The sequence below is a fragment of the Vitis vinifera genome, chromosome 1 (genome assembly GCF_030704535.1).
Source record: "Vitis vinifera cultivar Pinot Noir 40024 chromosome 1, ASM3070453v1".
In the NCBI taxonomy this organism is placed as follows: domain Eukaryota; kingdom Viridiplantae; phylum Streptophyta; class Magnoliopsida; order Vitales; family Vitaceae; genus Vitis; species Vitis vinifera.
This window is the reverse complement of record NC_081805.1, coordinates 25,713,812-25,728,917: the sequence shown is the minus strand read 5'-3', so window position 1 is coordinate 25,728,917 and position 15,106 is coordinate 25,713,812.

Genomic DNA, 15,106 nt, shown 5'->3' with positions numbered 1-15,106 from the left:
AATAAAAATAAAAATAAAATGGGGAAATATAATATTTTATTTAATTTTGGTTAGGGAAACAACTCTGATGCATGAGCGAACTGCATGCCTCATGCTCGCTGAAAGGCGTGCCTACAACCTTAAATTTAGGTAAAGAGATATATGGGTGGAGTGGTTGACGATTTATTAGATAATTATCAAAATCAAAATCAAAATAATTTTTGAAATGACAATGACATAATAGACTAGAGATGTACTCGGGGGTGATAACTTTTTGAAAATGTGAATTTATATTTTTTATGTTTTAGAAAGTATTACGCAACTGTGTTTTGGAATGGTTTTCCATTCATAAACTGTTTTCTATTTTGTATTTTTCAAAATAAAAAATATAATATTTTCATAACACTTTTTTTTTTCATTTTTTTTATGAACAATGTTTTAAAAAATAATTAAAAATAATCATGGATATCAAAAATTTATTTTTTAAAATATTTTAGGTTGCAAAACATACTTTTATTACATAAAAATCAAAAATAAATTTTAAAAATTATTCTCAAAAATTATTTTTTCTCAAATTTGTTAAAAAATAATTATCAAATAGGTCCTAATGTTTTAAAAATGAAAAATAATAATAGGAAACAGGTTGGTTCATTTCCTTTTATTTTTTGAAAATATTTTGGGAAAGTTGTTTTTACTTTTTACTTTTTTTTAAAGTTAATTTTTTAAAAAAAAAAAATTTCAAGTATTTAACAAATCTTACCATGGGAAATTAATGCACAAACTCATTTGCATTTTCTTCCTATTAATTAAAGTAACAATGTTGGTATGTTATGTATACTTCATAAACATTGACAAAATGGTCATAAATAAAAATAAATAAAAAATAATCAAAACCAAATCTTTTAAGTATGGTTTTAATATTTTTTTCTGTTTCTAAAATAATATATATATATAATAACTACTAAATACCTATGTTGAAAATACTACCTAATAAGAGTGTAATATATTTGATATAAAAATTAAAAATAAAATAAAAAAATATATTCAAATGAACTATTAATTTTATCTCAAGTAATTATCAAACACCATAAAATTATATTAATATTTCAAATTAATTCTTAATTGTTTAGAAATATAGGCAAAACATTTTAAAAAAAATCTAAAATGATTTTTGTAATTTACCCTAAAAAGAGTTTTTTTTTTTTTAAATAAGGGTTCAATTGGTAACTATTTTTAAAAATAATTTTTTATTTTCTAAAAAAAACACTTTTTATAAAAAACAAGAAACATAGTGTTTTCGGAAAAACATATTTAATTGTTTTTAAATGAAAACTAATTTTAAAATTATTAAAAAAAGTTAAAAATATTTTAGGTTTCAAATAAATTTTTGTTTTATAAAATATCACAAACTATTTTTAAAAATTATTTTTTAAAACTATTTTTAAAAATAATTACCGAATACTTCATAAATTATTTAATTAATCATGACAATAATTGAAGAGAAATTAGAAAACTTGTCATTCAAATAATAATAATAAAATAAGAGAAAAACAAAATACTAGTAATAAGACAAAAGAAGGGAGAGAGAATAATGAGAATAAACATGTGTTTAAGGTTTTAATGGAGGATAAGGAAGCAAAAGTAATGATGATAAATTGGAGTCAAAAAAAAATAAAATAATAATAATAATAATAATAGAAACGTCCTAAACTCAACAACTCAAGAAATTGTGATGGCGTAAGGAACGTAAAAACGGTGGTGTGTGTCACGTCGCCGTAATTTTAACAATTCCCGTCCCATCACTACCTGACGTCGTCCATACTACAACCTTTCCTTTTGTTTTTTTCCTTTTTTATAAAAAAAAAATATTAATAATAATAATAAATAAATAAATAAATTACAACATTCCACAGTCCACATTCCAAATTTCTAATAATTTTAGATCGACATAAATATCATAAGTTATCGTCTTGGAATGAAAAATTGATTCAATGATTGGTAAATTGAAATATCTATGTTTTTTTTTTAAAATATATTTATTTTAGGAATTTCTCCCATATTAATTACATGGCATTAATCATATTTATTTCCGAAAAATATCACCTTATCTTATAGCATTAGAATATGAATTATTGATAAATTAAAACACAATTAAAATATAGAAAATTAATTTTTTTTCTAAATATATATTCTTCTTATTAAATTAATAATATTGTGATTTAATGCTCATTCTTTTAATCAATTTTAAATTTAATTATTTTTATATTAATTTTAATTTAGTTTTCCTTTTGAATATAAATTTGGGTTGGCAATTATCACATTAGTATGTTTTTTTTCTTACAAGTTTTTCATAAATTCATTATTTTTTAATCATTTATATAATTAATCTAATATATATATAGAAGAAAAAAGAAAAAAGAAGAAGAAGGAAAGTGTATAGATAGGATAATAAACTTTTACTTCTATTTTTATTTATTTCATTTTTTATATTTTACTATCCATATAATCATATATTTTGAATAAATATTTTTTACCTTTAAAATTTATTTATATTTTCATATTGTATAATTGAAAAATGATCATTTTAAGAAAACCCATTATTTTCTATAATTTTAATTATTTTTTAGTTTTATTTTTATTTCCTATTTTGTTTTATTTTTTATGGTTTATTATTATGAATATAAATTTTTAGTTTTAGTTTTATTGCCTGTAATAGATAATACGGTAAATTTACTATGATTTATTTTATATTTAATGAAACTTTTTTTATATGAATATATTCTTTAAATAATTTGATTTTTTTGCCTCAATTTTACAACAAAGACAACAAGAATTATTTAATAATGCCACATTTTTATTAATATTATAAATGAAAAAAAAATCTGATATATATTACACCTTTAATTTTTATCTCTTATTTCCGAAAATTTAAAAAAAATGTATTTTTTTCTCATATAATTTTTTTTTCTTTTAATTTTATTTTACCACAAAAATTGTGAAACCAAAAATCTAACTATTTCAAGATAATTTTGATGATAAAAATGATAGTATTATATGTAAGGCATTGAGAAAAGAAAAAAAAATGTAAAGGAAATTTGTTTATTTATTTATTTGATTTTATCATAAAAAAATACAAAAAAAATAAATAAAATTAGTTAAAAACATAAATGTGTTCAAATTATTTAATCAAAGAGTTAAAATAAATAAAATGAGTTTGAAATAAGATATAAAAATAATTTATTAACTTTAATTTTTTTTATTACTTTTTTTCATAACGTTTTCTTTTAAATTTTTTGGAACCAAATATAATCTAACTCAAAAAAACTATGATCATCTGACCCTTCTCTTAAAACTACATTATTTTCTATTCTCTTTCGATTACATTTTTTGCTCAAAGATTTTCAAAAATCAAACATAGCATAAATTTTCTTAAAACCAAACAAATCATAATATTTCAAGATAATTTCTAAGGTTAATTTCATTGAGACCCTCGATATTTAGTGTAAATACACAAAGTCACCACATGTTTCGAATTTCATCAATTAGTACCCTTACAAATACATTTCATGTATAAATTTTATTTTTCTAAAATAAAATTTAGTTTTTAGATAATTATTAAATATTTCTATCTAAATTATTTATACTTAAAATATCTCTAAAAAATAAATAAATTTCATTAAAAAAAATAAAAATTATGAAGGTGGTAATTGACCAAATTTGAAACCAATAATGATTAAATGTATTTATACTAAATCTCAGGTTTTCAATAAAATTAATCCTAATTTTCAACTTAGACTAAGATTTTCAAAAACAAAAACAAAAAAAAACGATCATCCATGTAAGAAAAAGATAGAAAGCTCTAGTGTAATGTCATGATATAAAATTAAATTACCTTTTGATGGTGTTGACCATGTTCTTACGTGATAAAGATGAGCAAGTAAAATTAAAAATTAAACAAAGGGTAGTTGGTTCCTTAAGTTGAAAGGTGGGTAGTTTCTCTTTCAATATTTATCACCTTTAAAAATAAATAAATAAATAAAATAAAAAAATAAAAAAGGAGTCAAAGGAGTAGAGGTAGATTTCTATAATTTAGCTTTCAAAGGGTTTCTTTTTCAATCTTTTAAAACAAGATCTCTCCCTTGATTGTGTTGTGGTTTTTTTGTCTTTGTGATGGGACACCTTCTAGCCTTAGTTGCATGGCTTCTCAATTATTTGGATCCCCATTTTGTCACCACACCCACAAGTGGGAAAAGAGGGGAAAAAAAAAGGAGATCTTTCATCTTTATATTCTAAGTTAAAAATAAAAAATAAAAATTAAAGTTTTATCACACAAGATTTTGGTGTTTAAAGGTCGCTATTAGGCTATTACAACATCAAATTCCATGTGACTAGGATTGGGTCATTTCATGCCTTTGCCTCATTCTCTTCTTGCCTCTCCTTTACCTTTTAGCTTTTTTATTCTTCTATTTATATGGGATTTTTTTTAATTTAAACAAAAAGGAACTTAAAGATAAAGTGGCATTAATATTAGTGGTGTGTTGTTTATTTATGACTTTTGACTTTTGAGTCAATTCTAGAAACAAGAAAGAAAAAGGATGGAAAATTATTCTACAATCTTTTCTCCCCAAGATTTCCTTTGAGATTTTTACCTTTTTTACTTTAGCTTCTTTTGAAGCATAAATTGAAGCTAAAAAGCTGAAGTCCCATAGGGATATAACTATTCATCAAATATAAAATACTTCTCTTCATATACCATGAAATGATGTTTTATACTAATTTTTGTTTTATTTTTTTTTACTTTTTTATTAAATTGAATTATAAAAGTTTTTATTCAACAATATAAAAAATTAAGGTAAAAAATTATTTATTTTTTAACTTTTTGTTAAAAGTAATTTGTTTTTATATTTTAAGTTGTTTTTTTTTTTTACTTTTTTTCGTGATTTATTATAAATTTTTGACTGAATAAAAAAAATCAGAATATTTAAGTTTTTTAAATAAAAAAGTAATATATTGATTTTTTTATACTTTTAATACTTAATAGAAATAAAATATTATAAAAAAAATAATCTTAATACTATTAAGCACTATTTAATTTTAAATTTTATTCAAAATTAATTTAAAAAACAAACACTATATAAAATCAAAATAATAATTTTTAAATACTAATATTATTTTTTAGAAGTTTTATTAAATAAAAAAATTCTTACAAAAAGTTTACAATAAATAATAATTTAAAATTTTTTTATATTAAAATCTTTTTTAAACCATAAGATTTTGAATAAAATTAGTTAAATAAATATATAAGCTCTTGTTCAACTTAGAGAGAAAAAAGATGAGGTCCCCATTTGAAACAAAATGTGAAATTAAATGATTGGAGTGTTGGATAGTATTGAAAATTTAATGGATGAGGGGATGAGGGGAAATGACACGTGGTGGGCTGCTATAAGAGATGCCATCTTGATTTCAGATAACAAAGGTAATTTTGGATTCCCCGAACCAATGGTGGAGATGGTAGTGGCCTCCCAGCTCTCCTCTCCCCTTGGATATTCCTTCTCTACATTCTCACATTTGGGATAAAGTGTGTGTGTGTGTGTTTTTTTTTTTTTAATAATATTATTTAAAAAAAAAAACATCTTTTGATATTAAAATCATATTTTCAAAAAATAATTTTATATACAAAAATGTGGATTTAATATAAATGTAATTTCTAAATTTGCATTGAAATCCTCTTTTTAAATGATAATTTTGACCTGTATATTAGGTGATGTATTTTTTAAAATAGATTCATAATTACTATTTTTAAATTTTTTAGATTTTTTCTTCCAATTTCTTTCCCACTTCAGAGTTTAAAATGGATTGTTCGTTATGATTCCATAATTTCTTAGCACATTATCTCAAAAAAAAAAAAATTTGGAATATTGAAATAGAAAATGAGAATTATTGTATCTAAAATACTTATAAAAATAAAAATAGGAATTACATATTAGTTCTCAAGAAATTAAAACATACACTTATCCCAATCCAAAACAATGATATTTTACTTATTGAAACTACTAATTTTACAAGTAAAGAGTTAGGGGTTTAACTATTTTTTAAAACAATTTTTTTTATTTTTTAAAATAAAAAACATAGAAAACAAGTTGTACAATTAAAAACCATTTTCTATTTTTTGTTTTTAAGAACAAAAAATAAGTTTAGAAAACATTTTTTTGGTTATTTTTACTTGTTTTCTAAAACCTATTTTAAGAAATAATTACATAAACATGTAAAATAATTAAATATTAAATATTAAATATAAAAAATATTTTAAGTTTTTAAACAGACTTTTCTTCTACAAAAATTAAAGAACAATTTTTAAAAATTGTTCTTAAAAATTATTTTCGAAAATAGTTACCAAACAAACCTTTAATCTTTTATATTATATTTGTTTTTTTTTTTAAATTAAAAAATATTACAAATCATATTTATATTATATTTGGTTCTATAAAAATGAAAAAAAAAATTATGTACTTATTCTCTATGAAAATGTTATTTGTATAATACAAAACATTTCTAAAATCTTTTTTTTTTCAAATTTATTCTAAAATCAACTGTTTTAATTTTTTTTTTAATTTCTCTAATATATTTTTTTCTATTTCTTATTTTTATAAAAAAAATTATTTAAAAAAACAATTTTCAAACAAGTAGTCCATTATATTTGACTCTAACAAAAATAAAATAAAAAGTTCCTTCAAGCATGAAGCAACCCTTTGAACCCAATGACCAAGAAAGTGATTAGTGAAGTCCTAATCAAAGGAAAAAAGTAGGATTAAGAGTTGATTAGAGAATGTAATTAGGTTTCACTCAACATGAAACTTACTATTTGGAGTAGAAAGAAATAAGGGGTAAGTCCACGTGTACTCCCAACTCTGGAGAAGCAGCAGAGGAGGTTGCATCTCCACTTTATTGTTTCTGTAAGAAAAAGAAAGCTCTTTCCTTTTTCTTTTACTGTATGTTATGCTATGCCCATACAATTTAATTTGAAGGCATTATATTGTGTGTAGTTGGAATTGGAATCCAACTCACAAATTCCCAAAATCATGTATAAGCTGGACATGGGTTGTATCCGATGTCAATTCCTACTTTAATTGGGACTTTCCTCTTCCATTTTCTCGAGAAAAAAGTCAATGATTCCATGTGCTATGCTACTCTTTTTGGAAATTTACAAGCATCTATGCTTGATCTTTTATCCATCATACTTTAATTTTAATTTTATTTATGTAAGTGATACTCATATAACTTCTCTCAACTTTCATGAACATGTTCATAATATTATTTTTTTAAATTTTAAAAATATTGATATGAAATAAATTCATAAAAATAGTGAATTTATTTAGTATTATTGTTTCTATTTGTGAATGATTTTATAAAGTTTAAAAGTTGTTTTTAAAATAGTGCTTTATAAGTATATACTTTCATTTTTTTTTAATACAATCATATATGAAAAAAAATCATTTTTTATAATATTTTTTTTATTTTCTTAGTATTTCCCAGGAACCAATATATATAAAAAAGGAAAAACCCTAAAAGGTCTATATCTACTTGGTTAAGAGGTTAAAAAAAAAGTTTATATTTATATAATATCAGAAACTTTCTTCCCACTATGATGTAAGATATCATAAATACTGTATGCAGATACAATGAAAACGTTATGTTCAATGGGATTATAGAGTCAAATGAACAAACACCTCTTACGGAGGTCAAACAAACCCCATACTGGTTTAACCCGTACTAAACTGTATAAATATTATCAATTTTAATTTCAAAGAAGTTTTTATGATTTTAAAATATGTTTATAGGTTAAGAAAGTTATATATTTATGGTAGTGTCGGCAAACACATGTGATATTATATATAAATAAATGGCGGTATCATGCAATTCCAAAGGATTCTTTGGCAGAATAAATATAATATTAAAAGATATGATCCATATATTTAAAAGAAAATAAGTCCAAAATAGTGAATTTATCTTTTTTCTGCCAAAACAAACACCCCACTGCTTCACATTGGCATCTTCTAACCCAAAAAAGAAAAAAAAAAAATCAAACAAAGAAAAATGGTGATGAGGTGTGGAAAGTAGAATGCAGGAGGGGGGGGGGAGGAGGTTGTTGAGAAAATGAGAGGAATGAGGTGGGCTCCTGACTCCTGTAACTCCCAACCCAACACTCTGCCCTTTTCCATTTTCCATTTTACTTCTTCTATATTTAGAGTGAATCAGTTTCTGAGGCGGGTCCCATCTTTTCTTTGTTGCCAGGTTCCCAAACACCTCCGTTGTTCCCTCTCAGTGGTGCACGGCTCTTTTCTCTCCTTGCCACCTGTAGACTCTGTCGGCATCCGTGGCATGCCCTTCTCCACGCCACGTAAGCAAAATACCAACCATCATCATCACATCATACACCCCTACTCTTTTGATTTTTTTCTTTTTTCTGTGTAATATTGACGGCAAGGGTAAGCCATCTGTGGTTGTTTTCTTTTCTTTGAACGCGGCCGCCTCGGCTTTTGTGTGTGTGGTGGCTTCACCTTTCAGTCTTTCACTCTATTGTTGGAATCTAGAGACCAAATTTTAATTATTACTATTAATTTTTGATTTGATTTGATGCTTTGATGGCTCTCTTGCTTGGAAGTTGAGGAGGCTGTTTTCTTTTTCCTTCTCTTAATATTTTTAAAAAAATACTAAATTTTTTTAAGTGCTTAAGAAGGAAAAAAAATTAAAATATTTATAAAAATAAAGTAATTAATTAGAAATTGTAATTTTTTAATTTTATTAAAATTTTTAAAGAAAGGAAAATGGGTTGACGTAAAAATGAATCAATCTCATGCTTCATTCCTCGTCCCTCACGTTGGGATTTGGAAGAATTTAATTAAAACAAAATTCTGAATTAAAAAAAAAAAAGTAATAAACAAGCAGTGAGAAGATAAGAGGATTTGAAGGAGACAAGGCAGTCTAGGCAGAGGATGTTGCTTAACGCATTTTCCACTTGGGATTTATCCTCGTAACTCGAGTCACGCGTGCGCACGTGACCTCACCGGAAGTTTGAGTAGGGTCGAAGCCATTTTTACTCTTGTATATTTCTAATCCCTTCGCATTAACCCACCCATAACACGTTACGGAATAGAACTGCACAACGGTCCACCTCTCGTCAACCTCATCCTCCAATTTCTTAAATTAAAAATAAATAAATAAATAAATAAATTTGGGGACAAAAAACCTATAAGTTTGACCGGTCATGAGATGGGGGCGATGAAGAAAGGAGGTTTATCCTCACGGCAGCGATGATCAGAAGCATAGTGTGACAGCGTGGGGGATACAGGGTGTACAGTAACAGTACTGGTGTTACGTGACAGTCAGCCCTTGTGTTTCTCTCAATCAAGTTGCTCAAATTACGGAAACCTCCTACTGTTCCGGAATGATGTGGGGGCTGTCTTGGAAATTCACATCCAAAAATCATCTCTCTTCCCTTCTTTCAGTCTTTCATTCATTTGACCGTGCAAGCAAGGAGGAGAGGTTGCTTTATGCCTCCCGGTCATGGGACAACCACGAACTTGCCTTTACGTGCATGGTAAGTGAAGTTCGAGCTCATCTAAAAACCCACAAAAATAACAAGGAAAATTTTCCTGGATTTTATTTACCGGGGGCATTGTAGTCATTTAACAGGGGTGTTTCCAAAGCTAAGGTAGGGTTAAGTGGCAGCCATCATATCTTCTGTGAGAACAGTCATTGTCTTTTCCAATTGTGCTGGATTCTTCTAGCGACTTCTTCTTCCCTCTTCCCTCTTCCCCCACAAAAAAAAACTGAGTCATTTCTTAAAAATTATAAATTATTTTAAATTGATTAAAAATATGTTTATTAAATATTTTAAAAATAATAACAGTGATTTAATTGGGCATTGATATGTGTGTAAAAATTGAGCTTCAAAATGAAGAATTGGGTGAGGGAGAAAAAGAAGAGAAGATAAGGTTAAGGATGTGGAGTGGGTGGAATACAAATCTCCAATTCTTACTTTTTTGAGGGGTGGGAGGTTGGTGTGGCATACAATAGGCCAAGTAGATTAAATCAAGTGGGCAAGTGAAAGAGAAATAAAGGTAGATGAAGGGAATATAAATGTTAGTCTTTTGTTGTAAAAGCAAATGTATATAGATGTTATGTAAGCAAACATATCAAATGCATGACACAACCATCTCTTATTTGTGAATAATTTCTTGGTTGTGACACTAACCCAGATCTTGTGGGGGTTTTGACCATTACTTGGTTCATTGGCATTTGGTGCCCATCATTGTCATTGTTCATCGATATCTATGATGGCTTTGTGGTGACCATCACCAAATTGACTTACGAGTTAAAAAGAATTGATATCAAGGAAAAACCACCAAGTTGACGAATACCAGAGATCAAAAAAGATTTAATAACTAATCGCACCTATGTATTTTCAGAGAGATAACAGATGTGATATTTTTAAATAAAGATGATATGTCCTATTTCCTTTATTCTATTTCATGAAAGCGATGACTATTTCAAAATATTAGTTTTTTTTTTAAAGAAAAAATATATGATATTTTAAGAAAATATCTTCCGGTTAAAAAGAGTTCATGCAAATATAATATCCTTATTATATCCTATGAGATTATAAGGTCAAATAGACAAACACCTTCTATAAAGCCAAATAAATCCCTACGTGAGGGTGGAGGATTGACCTTATATCATTTGTAACGATCCATACTCAAATATGTACATATTATCTATTCTAAACCCAATGAATATTCGCAAGTTTAAAATGCGTTTATAAGGTTAAGAGGAGTTCATACATATATATAGCGTCATAAACTTTCCCTTTTATTCAACATAGGATGTTACATTTTTTATTGTTTTCACTTGTTTTCCAATGATTATTTAAAAATAATAATAATTAATAAAATACTATATATATAAAATTTATTTTAAAAATATTAAAAATATGTTAAAAATATTTTAGGTTTCAAATAAACTTTTATTCAACAGAACATAAAAAAACAGTTTTCAAAATTGTTTTTAAAAACACTAACCAAATATGTTCTAAAGCTACATTTGGATCTCATAAATTTAAGAAAATATAGAAAAAAAATAGATAAAAAGAATAAAATAAATTTAATAAATATTTTATATATAGTCAATTATTTTTCTTTTTTTCATATAAAAATTAAATAATTTAGAAATACATAAATTTTGAATTAGTTTTAATCACATTTAATTTTCTTCAGTATCTTTTATAATAAGCCAAACATAAAGGAATAAAATTATTATAGTTTAAACCTAATCAAAACCTAAACACATCCTATATTTAACCACTCACACTTCAAATTTTTTGGAAGAAGGTTTAAAATTTCATATTGAGACCTTTGTGGGGTGCTACTAAAAAACCCAATCTTTAGTCCAAGAGACAACATGAAGAGTTCAAAAAAGGGGAAAAATTAATAAATGGATGAAAAAGAAAATCAAAAACAAAATAAAATAGCATGAGTGAGGACATCTTGGGTCATGGAGCAAGTGGATGAATATTGGATTGCAAATGAATTTTATATGGTTGCTTTTCTTTTTTGAGTTGAAATTGTGGGATATCAATGAGACAAGAAGATTTTTTTGTTCTTTTCCTTTTTCTTTTAAGTAAAAAAAGATGATAGGTCTTCCAGCCAAAGAGAAGGGATAAGTTCTAAGATGTGGAATGGTTGGGAGAAAAAATCTTTTGGTTGTCATCCAAGCTTGTGTGGTAGGTAATATTTTAAAATAAGCAAACCGCCATCCCATGCTCTTAGTTTTCTACTTTTCAACTGGTGAGGTTGAATATGATGCCAAAGGAGAGTTCTAGGGTTTATTGAATTTAAGCAACCATGGATGGTAGTTGTTAGCTAATATAGGTTTGTGTAGGAAAATAATATAAAAATCATCAAAATATCATAGGATTGAAATTTGAAAAACTTTGTTTAATTCCCAAAAAATACCAAGATGATATATAATAAAGGAAACAATTATACTAAAACTCTGAACAAATAAAAGAAATTAGAAATAATCACACTTATTATCTTGATTAACCATAGATTCTTCTGGATTATCTTTAGGCATATCGCTACTTTTATGATAAATTAATGAAAAAAAATATCGATAAGAATGATTTCTTTTTTTAAAATTTGGCTTTATCATGAAAAAAAAAACAAAAGAAAATTAGTTAAAAAATTATATATTTTTAATTGTTTAATTTTTATATAAAAGAGTTAATATAACTAAAATAAGTTTAAAATAATTTTTTTTTCTTTTACTTTGTTCTTATTGTATAAATAAATAAAAATATACATATTTTTATTATATGTTCCTTATTATATAAGTATAAATATTTTCTTTCTATCTATGATGATGGCATTTTAGTAGATTGTTTAGGCATCTTGAATGTTAGATATTTTTTTTTCTTGATGTTATTATTAATATAAGTACATGAAGACTATTCCTACAATCTAATCCTTCCTACCTAATTTCAATGAGAAAGCGATGGAGAGAGAATCCCAAAATATGTGCTTACAATGAATGAATCATTCATTATTATTAATATGATATGTTTATTAACACTACAAAAATGGCAAATGTTATTTCAAATTTGATGAGGGTTGTGACATGGCATGCCATATATAGGCAAAAGGTTTTTCCTAAGAGTGGGGGGCTTGTCATAAGCTTTTGAATAGTGGGGTTAGGTTTTGTACAAACCTAGACAATCCCATGCCCCCACATTGATAATAATTTATTAATTTATTAATATATGTATATATTTAATATTATGGATTTGGAAATTTGAGGCATGCTTATACTCAAATGCAATGCAAAAAATATCTTTATTTAGTTAATTTTTAAAATATTATTAAAATACAATTTCCAAATATAAAATTAAATCCTAATTGAATAATAACTATTTTTATTTTTTTTATTACTAAACCTAGAAATTAAACTAGGGGTATTATTTCTTCCCAATGTCAATAAGAAGATCCTAAAATACTTATTATGGTTTTCTCACTATGCATAGATAAAAATCTTTAAAAAATCAAAATTTTCTTATTATAAATTAAAATATTATGCTTAAATTAGAAAAATTATCTATACATTTTTACCTCATATTTTAAAGTATGTTTGTCAATGAGTTTAGAAAGTATTTTTAGTTTAAAATTTGTTTTTAAATTCATTTGACAATGATTTTAGAAAATATTTTTAATCTAAAAAGTGTTTAAAAAAACATTCAGTGATTGATAAATTTTAAAAAATCTAAAAAATTATCTTTAATGTTTTTTAAATAAATATTTAATAAGTGATTCTTTTAAAAATACTTCTCGTGAAAATATTTTTACTAAAAACATTTTAAGTAAAAATACATTCAAATGCACTTTTAATTTATTATATGCAACACTCAAAATGTCAAATAAAATCATTTTGTGAAAAAAATTCATACATAAATTAAACATGACCAAATAAATCATGTAAAAGCTAATAAAAATATATATGATTATTGTATGAGCTTTTTTTATCAAATTAAAATTTTTAATTTGACATTCAGGTATAATTTTAAAATGTTATTGCTTCAAAAGCTAAAAGTTGAATGGACTACATTAGACACAAGTACAATTACAAAAAAGTTTAAAAAATAAAAAATAATTTACCCTAATATTAATATTAATATTAATAGGGTAAAGCAAATGGAAAAAATAAAAATATTTTTATTCTAATATTTAAAATATTAAACCGTCCATCTCAAAGAAATTACATTCACAAATCATGTGGGGGCATTTTTAAAAATATAAATTTAGTTAACAGCAATAATCAACACTAAGATAATGATGGCGCGAGTACATTTTTTTTTAAAACTTGTCAGTCAAGAAAAAAATATTTAAGATAATAATAAAAAAGTATTTGATTTATGGGAGTTAGCTGAAAAATAAGCTAAAGATCACAGGACATATGGGTGAATTAATCAATTAATTAATAGTATGGTTGAGGGAGATGGACGAATTAAGAAAATTAAATAATAATAATAATATGATGCATATGATTTAATTTAATGGTCCAACAGATGAGGCATGCTACTCAAGTAAATGGTTAACCTAAAGTTCACGGATACATTAATTTTTAGTTTAAAATTATAAAATTTGAACAAGGTATGAGTCAATTATACTTCTTTTTGCGGCCATCCTAACAACTATCGTCTCATTGTTAATGTTACCATTCTCAATTTCACATTTTTAATTGCCCCAACAGTATTAATTTATTCAATTTATTAATTTTTTTAAAATAATTTTGATGAAATGAATTAAATTTATTAGCGAAATGATATGAATATTGAGTTTAAATATCTTTTAAAAAAATTATTAATTTAACATGAGAACTTAGTTTGATAAGAGGTCGTGAATTCGAATCATCTATAATCATTATATATGAATGTAGAGATGTTTATATATTTTGTCTGTTCATATTAATAGTGAGTCAATAAAATTAATTTTTGAAAGTTTAACATTAGAAATTGGAATTCATATTTGGAGCATAGTTTTACTTTTTATTTTTGAAGTTTGATAACAAATACAAAAAAAATAAAAAAAATATTAATTTTTTAAAAATAAATTTTAAAATGAGAGATTACATTGTTTAAATTCATTGATTTAAAAAATAAAAATAATTTTTAAAATATTATAAAAATAAAAATATAATTAAAAAATTATTTATAATTTTTATTTTTATTTTTTTAAAAAAAAGGAATGTATTGTAGGGATATTTTAATACAATTTATAAATATAAAGAGTTGATGGATGGTAGCTAATCGGAAGTGAGGCACATGATAAAAAGCATAGATATAAAAATGGTCGTGTCGTTCACTCATTCTTGATTTGGAAATATTTTAATGATAGTAGTAATGAAATAATAATAAAGTAAGTAATGGGGATTTGTGAGAATTTAGCGTAACGAACCATAAATAAGGATGCATCGATGTTGCTTGACGCTTTTGGCATCATTTTTTTTGGGGGCCCTCCCCGGTGGCATGTTTGGGAGAATCCTAGTGACTCTTCCTCCACACGTGCTGGCCCCCATT